The 18,803-nt window shown below is 37.2% G+C and overlaps 1 protein-coding gene and 1 pseudogene across 5 annotated transcripts in view; one reads left to right on the plus strand and one right to left on the minus strand.

The window, feature by feature from the left end:
• The window catches only part of ROBO1 (roundabout guidance receptor 1), a 1,122,251-nt gene that overhangs the window by 683,420 nt on the left and 420,028 nt on the right, over positions 1-18,803 (minus strand). The gene's annotated exons all lie outside the window — the stretch shown is intronic.
• The window catches only part of LOC112834086 (B-cell CLL/lymphoma 7 protein family member C-like), a 34,649-nt pseudogene continuing 24,681 nt past the window's right edge, over positions 8,836-18,803 (plus strand).

The following is an 18,803-nucleotide window of genomic DNA, read 5'->3' on the forward strand; positions in this document are numbered from 1 at the left end:
TGTTCATGGGAGCAAAGCATTACATAGCGCCTGGTACATGGTAAAACAAGTGTTTCCAGACTGGCACACAGCTCTCCTTCTTTGGTCTTCTTTTTTTACACAGAGGCCAAATGTGACCTTCTTCTCGTTTAATATTCCAGCCTCCCCACCACTACCTGTCCCCATTTATATCTTTTATAGTGTTTCATAAGGCCTGCTCTCAGCTAACATATTATCTGTTTTTTTCTTCTTTAGTGTAACTGTTCTCTACAACGAAAATATTAGATCCATGATTGTAGGAATTCTGCCTGGGTGACTGTCATGTCCCAGTGTCCTGGCCAATAGTTGGTGCTCATTAAATCTATGTTTAATAATGGAACAAATGTATACATGAATGAGCACACTCAGTAGAGAGGACCTGAAGATGTTTACACATACCCAAAAATATACTGGAAAACACTAGTAGGTTAAAAGGTTTGTGGCATCCGAATCATCCCTTCAACTTTGAAACAAATCTTTAATTCACTTATTTTCTGCTACATAAGGAAAAAAAAAGCAAATTTTTTTCTCTTCTATCTTACTAAAGTTTATCGGCCTGCTTTTATAAGTTAAAAGTTAAAAAAAAGTTAAGGAATCCATTTTAGAAGTATCAGAATCAAAAGATATTTAAGATCTTTAGTACCACTTCACTAAGTATAGTACTTTTATAATCATTTTCTATATTTGTCATACCACAGAAAAAAATGTTTACTGAAGAAACTCATACCAGGAAATGTTGGAATCATATTGGTATAGAAATGATCTAGCAATGGCTTTTTTATAATGATACTCTGCCAAAATGTATGTAGAATGCTTATTTAACCAAATTAAATATAAGCCAAATAATATGATTTTTATAGCCACATGATATGCTAAAATATTTGCTGCAACTTTTAAATTGTAAAACAGTAAAGGTATGTTATTATAGAGAAAAGAAAATAAATCTTTATAATTATTTCAATAAATTATATATTTAAAGGATTTTAATACAATCTAGAACACTAAAAGTTTCTTTCTACCTTAGTAAAAATGATCTTTTATTAGTTAATAGTTTGAATAAATAGCTTATAAAATATAAGGAAATCGTATAGGCTATAATGTTGTCCAAAAAATTATAATAAAAAATTCACTGAGCTCTTTGTGTAAAAAGGTCAAAATCAATTATAATTATTAATTGGATTATTTTTAGTACTTTACAATTTAAAATTCACTGAATTTCTAACAGTCAACAAAACAAAAAGACAACTGACCAAATGGGATATTTGCAAATGATATATCTGATAAGGGGTTACTATCCAAAATATATAAAGAACTTGTACAAATCAACACAGAAAAACAAATAATCCAAGTAAAATATAGGCAGAAGACATAAACACACATTTCTCCAAAGAAGACATACATATGGCCAACAGACATACAGATGGCCAACAGACATATGAAAAGATGCTCAATATCACTAATCATCAGGGAAATGGAAATTAAAAAAAAAAAAACAATGAAATATCACCTCACACCTGTCATAATGGCTAAAATCAAAACTCCAAAAAACCAAAAAGTGTTGGCAAGAATATAGAGAAAAAGGAACCCTCATGCACTGTTGGTAGGGATGCAAACTCATGCAACCACTGTGGAAAACAGTATGGAGGTTCCTCAACAAATTAAAAATAAAATTACCATATCATCCAGTAATTCCACTATTTACCCAAAGAATGGGAAAACACTAGTTGGAAAGGATATGTGCACCCCTATGTTTATTACAGCATTATTTATGATAGCCAAAATATGGAAGCAACCCAAGTGTCCATCAATAGGTGAACGGATAAAGATGATGTGGTATATATACATAATGGAATATTAAAGAATGAAAGCTTGAAACTGAAATAAGTCAGTCAGAGAAAGACAAATACTGATTTGTCTTTAATATATATGTAATATATATTTAATGATTTAATATATATGTAAAATTTAATATACAAAACAAAGAAAAAAAGAGAAAAAAAATGGACAAACTGGTGGTTACCAGATGGGAGGAGAGTGGGGGAATGGGTGAAATAGGCCAAGGAGTGTAAGAGTACACTTATTGTGATGCGCACTGAGTAATGCATGGAATTACTGAATCACTACATTGTACTCCCGAAACTAATATAGCGCTGTACATTAACCATACTGGAATTTTTTAAAAAGTTTATAAAAAATAAAATGAAATTCACTGAATTTCTAATTTTATCCAATTAAAAATGCCAGTAATTCTTGATGGTATTTATTATCTGTTGACTTTGAATTTTGACTAAGTAATTTTAAACCAACATAGCAGTAAACTTACTTATGAAATTCAGGCATAAATTATACAGATGACTACCTTTAAAGATTGCATTTAATATTCTTTTGCCTCTGTCAAACAGAACCAGTCATGTTTTCAAAATAGATTTATTTTACTCTCATGAATAATTCTTGGAAAATTGCCAAATTCATTCCTGAAACTGCCCATTTGCTTTCTGTTATATCACTTTATCACACATAATATGATCACTTTGCACAAAATATTTGCCTATTTCTAATTTTTCTTGACAGAAAGTATGTTACCTAATTACCAGATTTGGAGTTAACTATATATTTCAAGGTATGCTTTAGTTTTAGTTTAATGTAATTCAATAAACATGCTGAGGACCTTTGGTGAGTGAAATATTAAGGCAAATGTTATGTGAATACAAAATTATTAAGTCTGTCTTTGTTCAAGAGAACTTACTCTCCTACTCTATTGTATTAGTTGTATATCAGCTTCATACAGAATGCTGTTACCCAGAAGAGTCTAGATCAGTTTTCCCCTTGAAGATGATGATGATAACACCCCTGTTGAGCTATAAATTACAAAATCCATGTAAAGTTCTTGGCTCTTGCTGGGATTCAATAAATAATGGTCATTTTGGGGGCACTGGGGTGGCTCAGTTGTTAAGCATCTGCCTTCGGCTCAGGTCATGATCCCGGGGTCCTGGGATCAAGCCCCACATCGGGCTCCTTGCTCTGGGAAGGCCTGCATCTCCCTCTCCCGCTCCCCCTGCTTGTGTTCCCTCTCTCACTGTGTCCCTCTCTGTCAAATAAATATAATCTTAAATAAATAAATAAAGGTCATTTTTAATGACCTGGAGGAATTAAAAATTTACTAGTCAAGATTAAACATTATAGAAGATTTACAAAATAGTGAGATAAAATTTAAATATTGTATCTTAAGTTGGTTATATTAAGAGGCAGTAAATAATTTTCATAACATTGCCATTTTTTAACATAATGTGAACAGTTACTCTTTGAGGATTATCTCAGGATAAGCATAACAAAAAAAAATCAGTATAATTTCTATAAGCATACGTTATGTTTGCCCACAGATGGTGTTATATTGTTTGTTCAACTTATTTACAATGTGTATTACTAATATCATTGACTATTTCCTGAATTTTGGCAAAAATTGTGTTCAGTAAAAAACAAACCAAACTGAACAACAACAACAAAAGATACTAAAGTCACAAGTAATCTCCATGTTGCTAAATTCACTGTTTAATTTTAATTTCGTCTTTGGATCCTTCCCACCCCCTGATATATCTCTTCGCTTGGATACTAGGACATGTGTTTCTCCTGGTTTTCTCCCTACATTGCTGTCTGCTCTTTTTCAGTCTCATTTCATTTGCCAGTACCTTCTCAACTTCTAAACATACCTTGAACTTCTTCCTTTTATCATTTCTATACCCATTGCCTTAATGATTTCCTCTGGTTTCATGAATTTAAATGCCAAGTAAATGTTCTCAAATATATATATCTTTTTTCAGAGAGCAAGAGAACATGCATGTGCTGGGGGTAGGGGGTGTGGTGGGAGACAGGGGCAGAGTCAGAGGGAGAGAGAGAATCTCAAGCAGACTCCCTGCCCAACACAGAAGCCGGTTGCGGGGCTCCATCTCACCACCTGAGCCAAAATCAAGAGTTGGATGCTTAACTGACTGAGCCACCCAGGCACTCAAATTTATATTTCTATGCAGATTTCTCACCTGAACTCCACACTGTGGTATGCAACTAACAACCTGACATTTCCATCTGCATAGGTAATAATCATCTCAATTTCACGATATTAAAAAACACCCTTGATTTTACATCCCTGCAACCTTTCACTTTTAGGTAACAGGCGACTCCATTCTTCTTTCCATTCAGGCCCCAAACTCTGAAACCTTGCGTCATCTCTCTCACCATACATACAATCCACCAATTCAACAACAAATACTATTGATTGTATCTCCAAAAGGTGCCTAGATTCTTCACATGTCTTGCTCTTTCTACTACTGCCCTCAAGATCGCAGCCACTCTCTCAGAGCTGGTTTAGTACAATAGCTTCTGGATAGTCCTCTCTGCTTCCATCCTTGTTCCTCTTCCCTTTCTTCTCAACACAGCAGAAACAGTGGTCATCTTTAAATGCAAGTCAGCTCATCAGACTCTTCTGCTCCAAGTGTGTTTCACCATAAGTAAAAACCAAAATGCTGGTAGTAGACCATAAGGCGCGACTTGAACTTCCCCAGTCCTCTTACATCTCTGACTTCATGTGCCTTTTCTTCCTCTTACTCATTCTTCTCCAGCCACTCGGGCCTCCTTGCTTTTCCACGAAAACATCAGCAATGCACCTGTGTGCCGCTGTCTTCCCACTCACTGGCGAACACGTGGCTCACTCTCTCTCCACCTGCATGCATGCGCTCAGTTGTCTTGTTTCTTAGTCAACAGATATGGAATCACAACCAAATCCTATGCTGCCTGTGGACACCCCCATTTCTCTTTTCTGCTTTATTTTTCTCTTTGGCACTTACCAACATCTGACATACTATATGTTACTTTCTTACTTTTGTATTGTCCATATTCTCCCACTCAAAGGTTAAGCTTTTTGAGGGGAACCTGGGTGGCTCAGTCGTTAAGTGTCTGCCTTTGGCTCAAGTCTGATCCCAGGGTCCTGGGATCGAGTCCTGCATCGGGCTCCCTGCTCAGCGGGGAGTCTGCTTTTCTCTCTCCCTCTGCTGCTCTCTTTCTGTGTCAAATAAGTAAATAAAATCTGAAAGAAATAATAAAATGTTAAGCTTTTTGAGGGCCAAGATTTTTGTCTGTTTATTGCTGTACCCTTGATCGATGCCCATGCTCAATCTCTAGAAGGCACTCAGAAATATCAGTTATATAAGTGAACAAAGTTTACAACTTGTATAGTTATTTAAGGAACATATCTTGATCCCTGTTTTGTGTCTTTCCACTGTAGTTTCTCTAGGTCTAGGATATATCTTGTTCTTGGCTGACTCTAAATTCTCTCCAATGCCTTTGATCTTATAATTTAATGAGAGGCCCATCTAACTACAAATCTATATATTTTAGTTTCTTGATTCCCTGCATCTTGGACCCACCCACTTGGCAGGTAGGACAGCCTGTCTGCTCTGCTGGTCTTGCATGAAGTCACTTGCTGTCCCACCACCCGATGTCTATCACTTGAGTTTCTTGACACCAATTTTTTACATGAGTCTGGCTGGACTTTTCGCCATCACCTTAATGGATTTCTCTATCTTGCATATGGATGCACCCCAAAAGATAGTACCTGCCTCACCCCCAAAGGCATGTCTGATTCCATTTCTCTGCTCTTTCCAGCCTGCTTCATACTGTTGCAATCTTCCCCAGCTATGTTGCAAGACCCAAGCTTGCTAAGTGCCTGATTCCTGTTTTTGTGATCTTTCTTTCACTTTCTCAGATATAAGCCAGTTCAAGCGAACTTGGATCTTGGCCTAAATAAGGGAAGATGGGACTTCTGGAGCTCAAAAATTCATGTTACCAGGAAAAGGCAAATGTGAGACCTCTGGGTTCAGGGTAGATGTGACTGTGGGTTGTAGTTCTGAGTCTGACAGAGTCCCTTGAGTGTGCACCTCATGGTGGTTTGTCTTGCCTCTCTTCACCTTAAGAGAGAGGGAATCTCTCCTTTTAGGATGTTAAGAAGAAAATTTCAGTCAGGTATGTACCTTTGCACCACCTTTCACTATGTACTTCCTATTTCTTAGAAGCTAGGAATGCAAAATTGTTTTTCTTTTCTTTTCTTTTTTTAAAAGACCAGGTCTTGTGGGAAAAAATATAGATATAAATGCTTTTCATGAAATCTGCAAAGTGTTATAATTGAAGTGTGAACAGGAAGTATATTGGAGTTTGGCAGGAAAAGAAAAAAAAAAAAAACCCAAACCTAAGAAGGCTAGCAAAAACCTAGTATTTCTGGGTGACTTCTGGAGTTCAGCATGGCTGATATAGAGTGAATACAGGGAAGTCATTAGACATAATATGAAAGAGTTGGGCAGATTCGATTAGACAGTTCCTAAGATAGAAAAGCTGAAATGGCTCTAAAGTATTTTAGAGGATGCACTGATTCCTTAGTAATTATATAAATGCAAGTAAAATCACAATGTGATATCATAATATACCCATTCAATTAATAAAATCTGGAGATAGGTAAACCCAAGTATTGGTGAGGGCATGGAAAATCAGTAACTCTCATGAATTCCTAACACATAGAACCATCTGGAAATAAATCTGGGTGTACTGAATGAATTAGGTATGCATGCAGCATGTCATTGGAATGAAATCTCTGGTACAAGTATTTTTGCTCCATAGGCTCAGGAAATGACTGCTTTGAAGGGGCCAATTAGTTGGCTGTTATGCCTACAAAATAATAAAACTAATGTCCATGCACTACCAAAACTGCTTCTGGGAAAGATTTAGATTAATTTGGATAGGCAACTGAGGCTTTGCTTTCCTGTTGCATTTCCATTGTACTTTGTCACCACATTCATTTCACATCTTAGGAGTTACTACCTTATTTTTCTCCACTCATTTATTTCCTACTGGCTTTCTCTGTTTCCTTGTCTCACAGTAGTGTTTACTCCAACTACTGCACTTATATTCAACTTTTAACCCATTTATTCTTAATACTTTGTTGCACTTACTTTTCCATGAGAATTCTGATTGATACTTTTATTGCAGTAATTCTTTGTTTTTATAACCAGAAAGATAACATACCATTCCTCCTTCATAATATTAGAGGCTTCTTGTTACTTCTAACCATTGAAATTATAGTCCAGCTTGTTAATTTTTGTTCAGTCAGCATAACAGTTAGGTGGAAAAATTTAATCAGGGAAATTTTCCTGAAGTAGGTGAGTTGGGAGCAAATGTTTATTCCACGTTGGGGAAAATGAACAGGAGAGCTTTCCAACTGATGGGAAACTCAAAGGGACACAAATAAGCAGCATGGAAGAATGGAAAGTTCGCTAGATTTAGCTAGAGGGGAGAGTCAGTCTGTAGTGGGAAAAGATAAAATTAGAGAGGTACAAAAGTGCCAGTTGACAGAAGACCTTGAATTAAAAGCCAAGAGTTTAGACTTGATATAGTAGGAGTAGCTGATTCTTGAGCAGGAAGGTGGTGTGATAAAAATGGCATTTGCAGAAGATTATTTCAGCAGCTTACAAAGGCATAATTGTAGCAAAAGGAGACAGGAATTAGGATCACCAGCAAAGAAGTTATCGTAGCCCTTGTTTGAACAGAATCGGCCTGAAGCCATAGGGAGAAAAGGCCAAAATGATGAATATGTCAGATGCTATAAAGCAAAAGTTTTCAAATCTTGGTTCTTGGCTCACCTATTTCAGAATCACCTGGAATGTTTGTTAAAAATTCATATTTCTATACTACATGCCCAAACTCTTTAATGTCATTCTTTCCAGCAGAGGAATGGGAATGAGCATTTTAACAAGTTGCCTATGTGATTCTTTTTTTTTTTTTCACATGGAAGTTTGAGAAGTTCTGCTCTAGAGGAAGAATTAAGAGAACATGGTAACCATACTTGGGAGTGTAGAGGGGAAAAAAGAGTACAATGATTACATGGCAGCCAGTCTAGGACTCAGGAAAACATGATAGAGCAAGTAATAGAAAAAAAATTAATAGATCTTAATTTTTAGAGGAGTTTTAGGTTTACAACAAAAGTGAGCAGAAGGGCCCATAGTCTTTCATGGGGGGTGGGGGGATGGGTTAGCCTGGTGATGGGTATTAAAGAGGACAAGTACTGCATGGAGCACTGGGTGTTATATGCAAACAATGAATCATGGAACACTACATAAAAAACTAATGATGTAATGAATGGTGATTAACATAACATAATAAAATTTTTAAAAAAGTGAGCAGAAGGTACACAGAGTTCACATATACTCCCTGCCCCTACACACCCACAGCCTCCGGTTACTCCCCACAGATGGTGCACTTGTTCCAATTGGTGAGCCTACCTTGATATGTCCTTATCACCCAAGATCCACAGATGACACTGGTTTTACTTCTTGACATTGTACATAATACGGGTTTGGAAAATTTATAATGATCTATGTCCACCACTGTAGTAACATACAGAGTCGGGTAGCCACACAAATCTCTGTGCTTTGCTTATTCATTCCTTCCTCCTCCTGAACTCCTAGCAAATACTTTCACTGTCCCCAAAGTTTTGCCTTTTCCAGAATGTTATATAGTTGGAATCATACAGTATGCTGCCTTTTCAGATTGGCTTGTTGCACTTAGTAATATTCATTGAAGGATGGATATCTCATTTCTTTTAGGTGCTGAATAATATTCTATTGTCTGGATGTCCTAGTTTATTTATTACTCACTTACAGAAGGCTATCTTGGTTGTTTCCAAATTTTGGCAATTTTGAAAAAAGCTGCTATAAACATTCATGTACAGGTTTTGTTTGGATATATGTTTTCAACTCCTTTGGGTAAATACTAAGGAGCATGACTGCCGGATTACATGGTAAGAATGTTTAGTTTTTAAAGAAACCACCAAGCTGTCCTCCACATCGAATGTATCATTTTTCATTCCCACTAGCAATGAATGACAATAGAAACTTAAAGTAAACTTCTATCTAAAAAAAATAATAGCCTTCTATCATAATAGAAATCATGGTAGAAAAGCATTCATGGTAGAAAAGATGCTAAATTGTGTTGCCAACATGTTAGAATCAAAATGAACAAAAATCCTCACAGAAATAGACTTGAGACAATGAGAGAATGAGTGCGAGTTCAACACTAAACACAAACATTTTGAAAATATTGCGCTATTAATGACATCTGAAACCATTAAATACTAGATGTTGCTTTACAACAAAATATAGGGCCTAAGACATAGGTGTCCCCACATTAAGTGGAAAGAAGAAGTGTCAGAAGACATAGTTGTTGTTGTTGTTGCTGTTGTTTTTCCCCAAACTTGACTTGGGACAGTGCAATCTTGGACTGCTTATAAAAAAATTCAGATTTCCAGGTCCCAATCCAGAACTGACTCAGAATATCTAGGAGAAAAATGCAGGAATTGGTATTTGGCCAGCTTCTCAGGTGATTTTTATGATTGCTCAGAGGCTAATTGTCTCCTCTTGAGATTCATAATTCTAAAACAGTCCACAGAGGGATGGATGTGGTATATGTTGAGATAATACAGGTGTAAAATATAGGCCTGTTTCTAGGCATGGCTAAATGACATTACATTAGGTACAGATGGAAGTACTCTTCTAGATTAAGAGAACAGTGGTTCTCAGTCTGAGGTGATTTTGCTCCCCAGAGGACAGATGGTAACATCAGGAGACAATTTGATCATTACAAATTGGGGTAGGGGAAAGTACTACTTGCATCGAGTGGGTATAAAACATCCCACAATGCAAAGGACAGCCCTCACTTTTCCACAGCAAAGAATTATTGGCCCAATACATTGATAGTAAAAAGACAGAAACCATAAAATAAAAAGGAATAATAGTTAAATGCAGTATGTGAATCCAGTTGGGATTATAATTTCAAGTTAAAAATAACATTGGCAGGAGCTATAAAAGACCTTCTCAGGACACTTTTAGGCAATTTGTCCATGGGTTAGGCATTATATAATAGAATCATTATTTTTTCTAAGGTGTGATCTTATTATGGTTAGAAAAATGAATGCCTTTATTTAAGATATGCATGTTGAAGTCTGAACCTAGTTTCAAATGATAGAGCAAAGAAAGTAATGTACACACCTATGTATATATATCTTTAGAGAGATATGATATAATTGTGGTAAAATATTAACAAATTTTAAAGAGGAACATAAATGTTCATCTATTGTTCTATCAATGGTTTGATATGTTTGAAATTTGTTCAGTAAAAAAAAAAATGTGGAAAGTGCCATTCTCAGTATTTTGACAATGTATATTTGGGATTTGGGCCAATTGGTTCCTTATGATTTCTTTGATCTTGAAATCATTTTTGACCACCATCTTTCTACTGCATGAGACCATTCCCACTACTTCCTGCTCTTAGTCATTTAAAGTCCCTGAGACGCGTTTGCTGACTAAAACAGAGGTTTAAGCAGTTGACATGTGACTCAGTGAAGAATCTGGCAGCTAGGGCCAGTCTTCTCTTATGTCACTTCTCTTCCCTCTTGGTTTTATCTAGATGGCTTTTGCTATCTGGGGGCAAGGATTCCAGACTGTCTCACTAGAGCAAAGTCTTTCACTTCTGCTGTTGGGTCTAATTACCTGTGTGGTTACCTGTGAAAGGGAGGCTACTCAGTGGCTTTCAAAACCTGTCCCTTCAGGCACACAAAATAGGAAAAGAGCTAAAGACCCATGCCGTTCTGCTTTCACTGGAATTATCTAAACCCTACCACAGCCACTTCCTAATCATGAAGTGATAACTCGAGTGACCACATTCCGACTGTGGTGAGGCTGTAACCTCTCTGGCGGTCTCCTTGCCCTGCCATACATTCCAGGGCCATCAGCAATTGCGCTGAAACAGGTCTTTCCCTTTTGGACAGTTTATAAGCCGTTCCCACTTTTATTGAGGTTACTGTTGCTTTTTCACTGTTGTTAAAACTCTGCCAATATTTTTCAATGTTTCATAGTGCCTTGCATACTGGGGCGCTTTGTAGCTACTTGATGATTTAATACAGCACAGGTTTGAAATATGGTAGATTCTACAATGTCCAGAATATTCAAATATTAATGAGAAGTTAAGATAGGGGGGACTCATTTGGAATTAGGTCAAGAATAATTTTTGAGAAGTGCCTAATTAAAGTCAGTTTCATATTCCCCAATCCTAGATAAACAGATGCACTGATATAAATTTGTTGAATTTACTTTCTTGTCTTTGATGTAAATGGCTATATGTTGGTTACTATCTATATTCATAAAGAAATACAATCATCTGAGTTAAAATTATACTACAAAATAGGGCTGATGGTGGCTTAGTGAAAGTGGCTTCTGATGATCACAAAACTATGGATATATCTTTCTGACCAGAACGAAGGGCTCTCTAAATGCTGTTTTCTCATAGTTTCAATTTCTTAGAGGTCTGAAACCTCAGTGGGATGAATAGAAGTATGTTGGGATTGCTTTTGAATTCTGCTGTTATGATAAGGTAGAAAATTATGTCTTAAACAGGCAGGCTGGCTCTCAGTTTCACTTTATATGACTTTTTATCAAAACCGGAAGCACTTTTTTAACTCTTCAAAAAAGTCCTATTTCTTTCTCTTATGTCTGAACACATATGCTTTGAACAGTAGTCTACATAAATGCTCAGCACCTAAGTGAATATTTCTAGGCTTTATTTATTTTTCTGTGTGAGATCAAATCATTTTTCAGAAGTTTTACAGTGTTATGTGAGCATCAACTTTCCAAATGAGGTCTGACTCTTTAAATAAAATTTCCTAAATTAAAAAGGTTCCGATGTAAAGCCTTATTTCCTAAAAAGAGCTACACAAATATGTTCACCATTTCAGATCAGTGATGCATATCATTTAAAAATTATCATTTTGCAAAATGAAACATTCTAGAATCATATGCATATTTACTGTATTAATGATTATTTTGAAGAATTACGCAGAAAGAGCTGGGTTATACTTTACAGTTAGAGTTGAAACAGTTTTCTAGAAACTTCATGTGCATATGGCAAAGCTAATGTTTGTATGTTTCCTCCCATTTCCAAAGGGAGAGAGCACAGGAGACTTAGAATCAAAGTTCCAAGTTTCTTCTCCAAACAGGCCTGGTTATGACTGAATAATAATTCAGTTTAAAACCCCAAAGTCTCAATGGAAAAATAATATCAATTGAGTCTAAATATTAACATTCTGCTGCTTTAATAACATCCAAACAACATATATATAGCACAATAGTGGGCCAACAACCTAGCCAATCTCTGTCTGGATTTCCTAAGGTTTCGGATTCTGACTCTACTTGAGAAGGTAACAATGAAAAAACTTTGTAGAAGAAAATAAAACATCTGTGGTATTTTAGCATAAGAATTCATGAGTTATGGATTTGTTTCATTTATGACCTAGGTCTAATAAAAGTGATAGAGTCACAAAGTGGTAAGAAGCCTATGAAGATAAACTGGAAGTAAATGCATGATCATATTCTTTCGGATATTAAGGCCCAGAAGAATGTCAGTAACTTGTTCACCAGACATAGCATTAGACAAATGTTCATCAGGGTTCAGCACTTCAATAATAGCTGGAAACTTTAATATCTTACTTTAATAATGGACAGTCAACTAGTGAGAACATTAACAAGAAAATAAGAGACTTAGGGGCACCTGGGTGGCTCAGCCAGTTAAGTGTCTGATTTCAGCACAGGTCATGATCTCAGGGTCCTGGGATCCAGCCCCACATTGGGCTCCCCACTCAGCAAGGAGTCTGGTTGTCACTCTCCCTCTGCCCCTCCCCCTGCTTATGCTCTCTCTGTCTCTCAAATGAATAAATAAAATCTTTTTTAAAAAAGAAAAAAATAAAATAGGAGACTTGAATAGCACTACAAACCAACTGGAACTAATAGACATCTATAGAATACTCAGCAACAGCAAAATTATATATATTCTTCTCAAGCGTGAATGGAACTTTTTTAGGATAGACCATATGACAGGCATAAAACAAACCTCATTAAATGTAAAATAATAATAGTAATAATAACAACAACAACAACATGAGGTATATTTTCCAATCATAATGGGATAAAAGTAGAAAACGCTAATGAAAGAAATCTGGGAGATACATAATTATATAGAAATTATACAACACATTCCTAAATTACCAGTGGGTCAAAGAAGAAATCACAAGAGAAAACAAAAAATACTCTGAGAGGAATAAAAATAAAGATACGCAAGATACACACAATACTAAAACTTATGGGATTCAGCTAAAGTAATGCTCAGAGGGAAATTTTATAGTTATAAATGCCTATATATATATAAAGAATAGATATTACATACACACACACAAACACAAAGAGGCAGAAAGATCTAAAGTTAATAACCTAATCTTCTACCTAAGACAGAGGAAAAAGAAGAGCAAAGTAAACCTAAAGCAAACAGAAGGAAATAAATAATAAAGATTAAAGTAGAAATTATTGAACCAGAGAAGAGAAAAAAATAGAGAAAATCAATGAAACCAAAACTGATTCTTTGGAAAATTCAACACTATTGACACACCTTTAGCTAGACTGACCAAAAAGAGAGGTGGGGAGGGGGTAGGTGGGAAGAAGAGAAAGAGAAGACGCCAATTCCTAGAATCAGAAGTATAAGAGAGGACAGTGAGCGCTGTGAACTGTGGGAGACTGTTGAATCACAGACCTGTACCTCTGAAACAAATAATACATTATATGTTTAAAAAAAGAAAAAAGGAGAAGAAGATAGCAGGAGGGGAAAAATGAAGGGGGGGAAATTGGAGAGGGAGACGAACCATGAGAGACGATGGACGCTGAGAAACAAACTGAGGGTTCTAGAGGGGAGGGGATGGGGGGATGGGTTAGCCTGGTGATGAGTATTAAAGAGGGCACGTTCTGCATGGAGCACTGGGTGTTATACACAAACAAGGAATCATGGAACACGACATCCAAAACTAATGATGTAATGTATGGTGATTAACATAATAAAAAATGTAAAAAAAAACTAATAATACAATGTATGATGATCAACATAACAATAAAATTTAAAAAATGTAATATTCTTATCATTTATCTTAAAAATATCTTTCAAAAAATTAAAAGTAGGATATATGTCAGTATACTAAATAACTTAGATGAAATGGACACAGTCCTAAAAAGACACACTATTAAAACTGACTTAAGAAGAAACAGAGAATTTTACAGATCTGTAGCATGGAAAGAGATTAGATTAGAAATTTTAAAATACCCCCCACCCCAAAGTCCAAGCCCAGATGGCTCCACTGGTGAATTCTACCAAACATTTAAAGAAAAATTAATACCACCTTTTCAAAAAATCTTGTGAAAAAACAGAAGAGGATGAAAACTCCCTAACTCATTCTATGAGGTTAGCATAACTCTGATACTTAAAACCAGACTGCCAGACTAAGACTTAATAAGAAAAGAAAAATCACAAATGAACATCTTTTATAAAAGTAGGTGTGAAAATCTTCAACAAAATGCTAGCAAACTGAATCCAGCAACATACCAAGAAAGAAGGAGGAGGAGGAGGAGGAGGAGGAAAAGAAGAAGAGCAGCAGCACCACCACCGTTACTAAATGGGATTTATCCCAGGAATGCAAAAAACAATTACTGTAATACAACATATATAGGGGACAAAACAAACAAAAAACTACAATGATCACCTATGTAGACACAGAAAAAGCATTTGAAAAAATTCAACACTCATGATAAAAACAAATGAAAACAATAGGAAACTGATGAAGGAAATCTACAAAAAAATCCACATTATGATTAATAGTGAAAGGCTGAGTGCTTTCCTCCTAAGACCAGAAAAAAGAAAAACATGTCTGCTCTCTTCACTTCTATTCAACACTGTGCTGGAGGTTCTAGCCAGGACATCTAGGTAAGAAAAAGAAATCAAAGGCATCCAGATTGAAAAGGAAGATACAGGAGGAGTAGGAGATCTGGATTTAGTCTGGTCTCAGGAATTCAGCTGGATAGGGATCAAACCATTCTGAACACCTACAAACTCAACAGGAGATCGAAGAAGAGAGTAGCAACAACTCTCTGAACAGAGAAGCGACCACTTACTGGAAGGTAGGACGTGTGGAGAAATGAATCCGAGGCAATATTTGGGAGGATAGACGGCGGGGGAGGGGGCCTCCGCCGCTTCTGGCAAGTGATAGAGCCACAGAGCACAAAATCGGAACTTTTAGAAGTCGGCTCCACTGAGGGACGTCGCTCCAGTGGCTAAGCGGGAGGTGGAAACCTCGCGGGACAGTGTGGTCTCAGGACCCTCAGGGTCACAGAAAGACTGGGGGTGCCTGAGTGCGGCAGAGCTCCCAGGTATCAGAGCGGGGAAGGCGGCTGCAGAGACGGAGCCGAGGCGCGGGCTCTCAGCTCGGGGTTGCCATAAACTGTGATCCGTGGCACAGTCGGGCCACTGCTCCTCCAGCAGGGACCCAACAAGCGGCAGATCCGGGGAGACTCCCCTTCCTCCCTGGGGAGGAGCGGCGCGGGAGCGCACCGCAGGGATCTGCTGGGTTTGGAGACTCCACACGGGGTCAGGTGCCAGAGATAGAAATGCTCGGTCACAGGCGGGGTGAGCACGCAGTGCGGCTGGAGACCGGGGAGACAGGAGTGACTGCTTTTCTCTGGGGGCACACTGAGGAGCAGGGCCCCGAGTTCTCAGCTCCTCCGGGCGGAGATTGGGAGGCCACCATTTTCACCCTGGTCCTCCAAAGCTGTACCGAAAGCTTGCAGGGAACAAAAGCTCTTGAGAGCAAACCCGAGCAGCTTGCTTAGCCGGGACTCACAAGGGCGGGGCAATTCCGCCTCTGGCAAAGACATTTGGGAACCACAGCACCAGGCCCCTCCCCCAGAAGATCAGCATGAACAGCCAGCAAGCCAAGACCAAGTTTACCGATCAAGGAGAACGGGAGAACTCCAGCGCTAGGGGAATCCTGCGTATAGAATTCATGGCTTTTTTACCATGATTCATTCGTTTTTCAAAGTTAATTTTTTTAACTGTTTTTTTTTGAATTTTTCTTTTTCCCTTTTTCAACCAACATCTTATCAATCCCTTTTTTAAAAAAAAACATTTTTTATTTTTCATTTTTAGAGTCATATTTTATCCCTTCATAGTAGTTACCCTTATTTTTGGCATATATATATAAGTTGTTCTCTCTTTAAAATTTTGAGATATAGTTTCTTCTAACAGATCAAAATATACCCTAAATCACTAGTGTACGGCTTTCTTCTAGTCTCCTGCCCCATCACATTCTCTCCTACTTTTTTTTAAATCTTCTTTCTTTTTTCAAACGACCTCTTATCTTATCAATTCCTTTTATAAAATCTTTTATAATTTTCATCTTTACAGTCATCTTCCATCCCTTCACTGTATCAACCCTTATTTTGTACATATATAAGTCTTTCTTCCTTTAAAATTTTAGCAGGCACTTTCTTCTAACAGACCAAAATATGCCCAAAATCTAGTGTGTGGCACTGATCTATGTACTAGCCTGATCATATTTGATCATATTCTGTTTTTTTTTTGTTTTGTTCTGTTTTTGTTTGTTTTTATCTTTTACTTTTTCCTTTTTTTTTCTCTCTCTCTTGCTTTTTTCTTTCTTTTCCTTTCTTGTCCCCTGGTTTCAGGTCTTTTCTGATTTGTATAGGGTATATTTGCTGGGGACATTGTTAACCTGTTAGCATTCTGTTCTCTCATTCATCTATTCTCCTCTGGACAAAATGACAAGATGAAAAAAATCACCTCAGCAAAAAGAACAAGAGGTAGTACTGTCTGCCAGGGACCTACTCAATACTGATATTAGTACGATGTCGGACCTGGAGTTCAGAATCATGACTTTAAAGATACTAGCTGGGCTTGAAAAAAGCGTGGAAGTTATTAGAGAAACCCTTTCTGGAGAAATAAAAGAACTAAAATCTAACCAAGTCAAAATCAAAAAAGCTATTAATGAGGTACAATCAAAAATGCTAGGATACTGCTAGGATAAATGAGGCAGAAGAGAGAATCAGCGATATAGAAGACCAAATGACGGAACATAAAGAGGCTGAGAAAAAGAGAGATAAACAACTACAGGATCACAAGGGCGGAATTCGAGAGATAAGCAATACGATAAGATGAAACAACATTAGAATAACTGGGATCCCAGAAGTAGAAGAAAGAGAGAGAGGGGCAGAAGGTATATTGGAGCAAACAATAGCAGAGAACTTCCCTAATGTGGGGAAGGAAACGGGCATCAAAATCCAGGAGGCACAGAGAACCCCTCTCAAATCAATAAAAATAAGTCAATACCCCGACATCTAATAGTAAAACTTACGAGTCTCAGAGACAAAGAGAAAATCCTGAAAGCAGCTCGGGAGAAGAGATATGTAACCTACAATGGTAGAAACATTAGACTGGCAACAGACCTATCCACAGAGACCTGGCAGGCCAGAAAGGACTGGCATGATATCTTCAGAGCACTAAACGAGAAAAATATGCAGCCAAGAATACTATATCCAGCTAGGCTGTCATTGAAAATAGAAGGAGAGATAAAAAGCTTCCAGGACAAACAAAAACTAAAGGAATTTGCAAACACGAAACCAGTCCTACAAGAAATATTGAAAGGGGTCCTCTAAGCAAAGAGAGAGCCTAAAAGCAGCATAGATCAGAAAGGAACACAGACAATATACAGTAAGAGTCACCTTACAGGCAATACAATGGCACTAAATTCATACCTTTCAATAGTTACCCTGAATGTAAATGGGCTAAATGCCCCAATCAAAAGACACAGGCTATCAGATTGATTAAAAAACAAGACCCATCAATATGCTGTCTGTAAGAGACTCATTTCAGACCCAAAGACACCCCCAGATTGAAAGTGAGGGGGTGGAAAACCATTTACCATGCTAATGGACACCAAAAGAAAGCTGGGGTGGCAATCCTCATATCAGACAAATTGGATTTTAAAACAAAGACTGTAATAAGAGATGAAGAAGGACACTATATCCTACTTAAAGGGTCTAGCCAACAAGAAGATCTAACAATTGTAAATATCTATGCACCTAACATGGGAGCAGCCAATTATATAAGGCAATTAATAACAAAAAAAGAAACACATTAACAACAATACAATAATAGTGGGGGACTTTAACACCCCCTTCACTGAAATGGACAGATCATCTAAGCAAAAGATTAACAAGGAAATAAAGACTTTAAATGAAACACTGGATCAAATGGACTTCACAGACATATTCAGAACATTCCATCCTAAAGCAACAGAATACACATTCTTCTCTAGTGCCCATGGAACATTCTCCAGAATTGATCACATCCTAGGTCACAAATCAGGTCTCAACCAGTACCAAAAGATTGGGATTATTCCCTGCATATTTTCAGACCACAATGCTTTGAAACTAGAACTCAATCACAAGAGGAAAGTTGGAAAGAACTCAAATACATGGAGGCTAAAGAGCATCCTACTAAAGAATGAATGGGTCAACAAGGAAATTAAAGAAGAATTAAAAAAATTCATGGAAACCAATGAAAATGAAAACACAACTGTTCAAAATCTTTGGGATACAGCAAAGGCAGTCCTGAGAGGAAAGTATATAGCAATACAAGCCTTTCTGAAGAAACAAGAAAGGTCTCAAATACACAACCTAACCCTACACCTAAAGGAGCTAGAGAATAAACAGCAAATAAGCCTAAACCCAGCAGGAGAAGAGAAATAATAAAGATCAGAGCAGAAATCAATGAAATAGAAACCAAAAGAACAGTAGAACAGATCAACGAAA

Source organism: Callorhinus ursinus, unplaced genomic scaffold, assembly GCF_003265705.2.
Source record: "Callorhinus ursinus isolate GAN/ISIS: 27379988/994484 unplaced genomic scaffold, GSC_fseal_2.0 scaffold1, whole genome shotgun sequence".
In the NCBI taxonomy this organism is placed as follows: Eukaryota; Metazoa; Chordata; class Mammalia; order Carnivora; family Otariidae; genus Callorhinus; species Callorhinus ursinus.